This window comes from Musa acuminata, chromosome BXJ3-10, assembly GCF_036884655.1.
Source record: "Musa acuminata AAA Group cultivar baxijiao chromosome BXJ3-10, Cavendish_Baxijiao_AAA, whole genome shotgun sequence".
Classification (NCBI taxonomy): Eukaryota; Viridiplantae; Streptophyta; class Magnoliopsida; order Zingiberales; family Musaceae; genus Musa; species Musa acuminata.
The window spans coordinates 9,910,621-9,917,614 of NC_088358.1; positions in this window are offsets into that span (position 1 = coordinate 9,910,621).

The following is a 6,994-nucleotide window of genomic DNA, read 5'->3' on the forward strand; positions in this document are numbered from 1 at the left end:
AATTAACGAGGAACTAATGTATTTGAGCAATTTAGCATACCTAATTATCTTCTTATAAAATCAAACTATTCCCCAATCAAAGGTTTTATAAAAATATCAGCTAATTGATGTTTTATGTCAATAAATTCTAAGATTACATTATGATTATTAACATGATCTCGTATAAACTGATGCCTAATATCAATATATTTAGTTCTAGAGTGTTGAATAGGATTTTTCGTTAAACATATTGCACTTGTGTTATCACACTTTATAGGTATATTCTTCAAGTGAATTTCATATTCTTCTAAAGTATTTTTCATCCATATAACAAGCACACAGCATGCACCTACTGTAATATACTCAGCTTCTATTCTGGATAATGCAATCGAGTTTTGCTTAAGACCAAGAGACAAGTGCGTGTCCTAAAAATTGACATGTTCTGGATGTAATTTTTCTATCTATTTAGCAGCCAGCAAAATCAGCATTGACATAACCAAGCAATTCAAAATTTATTATTTTAAATACCATAATCCTAGTTTAGGAGTTCCTTTTAGGTATCTAAAAATCCTTTTAACAACTTTTAAATGAGATTGCTTGGGGTTAGATTGAAACCTAGCACAAATTCCTTGATCTCATCTTTCATGATATGATTTATTGTCTTTGTATAATTCTTTGTATTCTTGAAGTATGTCTTATTATCTAATTCTTCTTGATATTCTTCATATGATGATATGAATGCATGAAACACTCATGATATTGTTTTGATGCTCTAAAATGATATAAATTTGCTAGCTTATGAATAATTGAAATTATAATGATGCACAAAAATATTGAAATAAGGTTGATACTTTACCTTTGTCATGATGTGAAGATTGATAAAAAGGAAAAAGAATTACAACATTGTATTCTTCCCTTCTATTTGACAATGACATAGGGAGAGAAAATTTTGCTAGCTTGCTAGCTAGCTTGCATACTTCAAGAAGAAGCAAAAAGCTTGCTCAGCTAAAAAAGATGCAAAAATCATGCCAACTTTCATATGTGTAAAATTTTCTAGCTCTAAATTGTAAGGAGAAAAACTTGCTTGCTTGCTAGCATATCTAAAGAGAAGATGCAACTGTACTTCATGTAGCTTGCTTCATGTAAAACATTGTATCTTGCTAGCTTGTTATCTTGTATTATTTTTCAAAAACTTGCTAGCCTTCTTACTTCAAAGAGAAGTAACACTTGTCAAATTGCTAGCTTGTATGTTGTAAAATAATATAAAATTTTGCTAGCTTACACTTTGCAAAGGAAGCAAGAATGACACTTCTCAAAAGAGAAGAAAGAGCTTGATATCTTAAACATCACCAAAAAATTGATAGATTGCCTATCTTAAGAAGCAAAAATGCAAACTTACATAATTTGCAATCCTGCACATCTTTAAAATTAATGATGATTTGGTGATTATGCATGTTGTAAAGTGATGAAAAATTTTTACTAGCTTGTATGTTGTAAACTTGCTATCTTACTACCTTGCATATCTACAACTTAATAGCTTGCATGTTCTAACATGATGTGGCACTTGCTAAATTTTCTAGCTTACAAATTGTATGATGATAATTGCAATGTTTGATATTATACCTCAAACACTTGATAGTTACACTTATCTTTTTTGTTGATGATAAAGGGGGAGAAGTATGATATTATGCATAAGTTTATGATAACATGTTGCTTGGATTTTTGAATCCAAGAGTTTTATCAATATGACATATTGATCGGGAGAGTTTGGTTAAACTTTGGGAGTTTGTTTAAACTTCATCTTCAATTGGTTATCACCATAAAAAAGGAGGAGATTGTTGAATCTCGGATTTTAATGATAAAATCAATTGATAGTATTTATGATTTGATATGCATTTTGAGTGACACAGGATGCTTCGATCAAGGAGAAACAATTAAAGCAGGAAGAATCATGTTGGGCCGGAGGAAAACATATTAGAAGTTTGGACATCGGGCCGAAGGATCGGTCGATGCATCGATAGAAGGCTTCGAGCCATGGATTCGGGAATCAAGCCAAGAAGAGTGGATATTGTATCAAGGATATCAGAGTTGCGGAGGTCAATTGGCCGATTAGGCAATAGGCCGCAAGAGAGGACAATGCGCCGAAGAATCTGATGAAGCGTCAATGGACCAATGATATACCAGACAACATAATTCATGCTTAGTAATAATTGTCTAGATCGAAGCGTGTTTTTATGTGTGTAGGAATAACTACGATAGCAAGGCATAAAGCAAAATGAAGTCCTAAAGTCAAGAACTTGATTTCGTTGGGAGTTTGAGAGTTCATCGGAAGTCCGGACATTCATCAAAAGTTCTGTAAGAACCAATCGAGAAGTCCAGGAGCTTGTCAAAGAAGCTTGTCGAAACTCACCAAGAAGATCGTTGTGATGTCCAGGAGCTTGTTGGGAGTCCGTCGAAACATTGCCGAGAGATCGTCGGAAGTTCGCCGCAAGCTCGTCGGAAGAAACCGGACTTATTTTGCTTAGAATATGTCTTAAGAATCATAGTTAGCACATAATTATAGTGTGATTTGGGAGGTAATCCCATCAACTCTGTTAGAGGCCAACTTGGCCTGAAGTTAGGCTGGTTTGGGTCAGATTCAAGGCCCAACTAAGATGTTAAAAACCCAATTGGTGGTGGCACCGCTTGAGAGATAGCATCCCAGGAATTTTGGGTGGTGGTACCACCCAGATTGGGCGGTGGTATCGCCGACAATGAATGCTACTAGTAGTGGTACTACCCCTGTCAAGCGGTGGTACCGCCGAGTGACAGGCCAACGACGGTAGTATTGCCCAATAATGGTGGTGGTACTGCTAGTACCCAGAAAACCTAGGATGAGACCTTTTTAGGCTATAAAGATCTTGGGAATGATGCCAAATAATGTACCCACAGGTAGTTATAGTCTATAGCATGTGTAGTCATAACTATCGCATTCGCACTCTATGAGTTACTTGGCTTTATCTATGACTTGTATAGATAAAGCTATTTGTAGAAACTTTACACATAATCAATTTACTTTTACTTACCAAAAAATAAATACCCCTCTCATCCCTGGTTAACACACACAAGCACAAAGAATTTAAAAAGGAAAAAACGCTGTTGTAATCTCTTATGAGAATCCTCCTCTTCTAGTCTAAGTGTTAGAATAGTTGGAGAGAGGAGTGAGTGCTTATAAAGGTTATCTCCCAAACTTGTGAAAAGGAGAATAGGGGTGTAAGAAGGAGGTTGATCTTCACTTATTAAAGGAAGATTGATAGTGGATGCTGATGGCCTCGACGAAAGAGGAATCAGCGGAGTGGATGTAGGTCATGACGATCGAACCATTATAACTCGGTTTACAATTACTTCTTACAATTTACCTTTATAGAAAACTGCCTCTCCTCCTTACTATAGCTTTACTATGCCTACACTCGCATACGCTTTCAAGTTTCCGAAATCAATTTTAATCGTACGAAATGAAATTTTAAAACCGATGTTTTTACCGCTGCACTAATTCACCCCCCCCCCTCTTAGTGCCGACTCGTTCCTAACAACATGTTGGGCTCTATGACTCCTAAGTTATAGAGACAACATGAAAAGATGGATGTCAGATCCATTCTTCTACATGTCTATAAACTGTTTGAGGAATAGGGAAGGACTTAACGATATGAGATATTCAAGAGCCTCTTCTGCACTAGGATGACTGAGGAGACACCGGTTCAGAACCATATCCTCTTCTGCACTAGGATAATTGAGGGGACACCGATTCAGAACCATATCCTAAAGATGATTGAGTGGATAGAGAAACTTAAAGGTCTAGGAATGGTCTTAGAGGATAACCTGTATGGGGATCTTGTGCTTCAATCATTACCAGATTCCTTTTCATAATTCATATTAAATTTTAATATGAACAAGCTTGAGGTGACTCTCCTTGAGCTTCTTAATATATTGAGGGAGGCAAAGAGCACTGTCAGGAAAGAGAAGCTAGTTCTCTACACTGGTGAGATAAAAAAAAAAGGAAAGTAGAAAAATCGCTTAAGAAGGGCAATGGTAAGGGCAGACCAAGTAAAGCAAAGGTTGCTAAGAAAGACCCGACAAAGATCAAAGGTTAGTGCTTCTACTACGGAAAAGATTAGAACTAGAAGAGGAACTACAAAGAGTACCTTGCAGAGAGAGCAAAACTGAAGCTTTGAGAAGCTTCAATTACATTCATGATCAGTCTTCATTTGTTATACTCTTATGATAACACATGGGTATTGGATACCAGTATTGCTTATTATATTTGTAATTTGTTGTAAGTTCTATCAAGGCCTAGGAGATTGGCAAGAGGTGCGATGGACCTCAAGATGAGCAATGGAGCAAAAGTTGCTACAATAACTATTGGCGAGGTCACCCTATATTTGCTTGGTGGAGCTATTCTTGCATTGGATGCATGTTATTTGGTTTTTTCTATTATCAAAAATATTATTTTCATTTCATGATTGACAATTAGTGGATATAAATTATTTTTTGAGAACAATGGTTGTTCAATATTATTATATGATGAGGTCATCATGAGAGGAACATTGCATAATGGTTTGTTTATGTGAATGTAAGTGTGTCTAAGAGGAAACGAGATGAGGTGAATAGTGCAGACCTGTGGCATTGTAGGCTAGATCATATCTATGAGAGAAGGATTCAAAAGTTGCTAAAGGATAGATATCTAGATCCATTCGACTATGAGTCATATGCAACTTGCAAGCCTTGCCTTCATGAAAAACTAACCAACTCTCTATTTAGTGAAATTATATGACATTTAGGTATAGTATGCAAGATCGATCATGAACGAATGAATATTCACCTCTTGTGATGTGAATTTTTACATGATTATGTAATTAGGGTTGTGTGCTCCACAAACAAAAACTCTTTTCAAAATGAAATCAGCCACATCAGCCCACACACCCTTGGAAGAAATTCTCACTGCCTGTAGGTGGTGGCACTGCCCAGTTAGCGGTAGCACTGCCCAGCCAGCGGTGCCACCGCCCGTAATCTGCCCCCTTTTAAAAACCGAGCTAGGGCCGGCAGTAGAACCAACCCCAACTCATTTTCCACTCACCCTTGTAGCTCCAAACCTCATTTGAACTCCATTCTCTCCCTCTAGCTACCCAAAACTCCCTATTTCCTACAAGATCAAGGATCAATCCTACATCTTCTTGAAGATCTCAATTAAGGTATTTTCTAAAAGGCTTTAATTTCTCTTTTGTATCATCTACTCTTGCTCATTATTTATCTTGATAATAGTAGTATTTATGGGTTCTAGAACATCCTCTAGGGACAAAGGGAAGAGAAGATTAGAAGAAAACTATGATTCCACACTTTTCGATTCACATCAACATGCCCTAAAATTTGCATCCATAGAATCTAGACATGTTCATAAGGGAAAATATATTGATTTAGATGAACTAAGTGATTTAGAACCAATTCAATGGTTTGCAAATCTAGACCTTCTCCCAATCCTACAAATAAGTGAACCTATCTACCCTTAGACTTGTTAGGTTGTTTTATAACAATCTACATGTAGATGAAGAAAAAAGGGTATTAACCTATATATTAGGACATCATATATCCATTACGGATAGATCTATTTGTGACATCATAGGCATTCCGGTGAAAGAAGGATGTTGTTATTTTAGAGGACAATGGGATGATAAAACAATTGGGACCACTTATGTTGATGCCTTAGGAACATTTTTTGGGAATCCCAACTTAATGTTACTTCCAAAAAATCGTGAGCATTTGCTACCATTAAGCACCAAAATACTTCATCACACCCTAATTAGTATCATTCTCCCTAAACAATATCATCATGATGAAGTAAGCCAAATGGAACTAGGAACCATGTATTGAATCATGAAGGGATACAACAATTGCCCTTGATATCATCTAACAAAACATTATAGAAATATCTAAAAAGGACTTGATGCTTCTATATGGTGGCATAATCACTAGAATACTCCATGCCTACGATATTACAATTCCACCAGACGAAGAAGTTATAAAGCTAGATAGATTTAGCATCATAAATAAAAATCTACTTCGACGGATGAGATGTATATTTAGAAATGGTATGTGGGTTAGAATGCCTAGAAGAACCAATCCCTCTCAACCTGAACCAGAACCAGAAACACCAATCTTTAGGGGTAATCTATCTCCTCCAACTAGTCCCTTTGAGGAATCACATCTAATAGAGCAAGCACCTTCATCATCTATTGAAGACATAGGGATTCGGATGGATCGCTTTGAACGAAGACAAGATCGACTTGAATAACACCAAGATCAAATCCTATCTGAGCTGCAGCAGATTCACTGACAGTTTGACATATTGTTTAGACATTTTAACTTTCCACCACCTAAATGAGCATATGTATATATTTAGAAAATGTGGACACAATTTCTTCTTGTCATATTGTAATACTATGTTGTTGTAAACCTTTTATGCTACTCACTTTGATGATCGCAATGCCACTTACTTTGATGATCGCAAGTCCTTGATATGTTTAACTATTAGTATCTATGACTTGATGTATTATTTGGTGAGCATTTACGGAGTTAGGAATATTATTTTTTCGAATGCATGAATTTCATAAATTTCATTTTCAGACATTATTGATTCCTTGATCTCTCACTAAAATTTGGTGCTAAAAATTTTATGATACAAATTTTACATGATGATAAGATTGTGTGCTTCAATAACATGTTTACTTTTATGTTGAAAATTTTGTGCCTTGATGCTAAAAGTTGCCATAATGATGAGCATGTTATACTTTCGTGATTGTGATTTGAGAAGTTTTGATCATACATTGGATTCTTAATCTTTGAGCACTACAAAGCACTGATGATTTTACCTTCATGATTGTGTTTGACAAATTATGACAAAACATTATCTGAATGTATGATTTTGTTGTATTTCTCTTCCGGGCTTGATGTATTTCTTGAATGGAGCTTTCATGAGTCTATG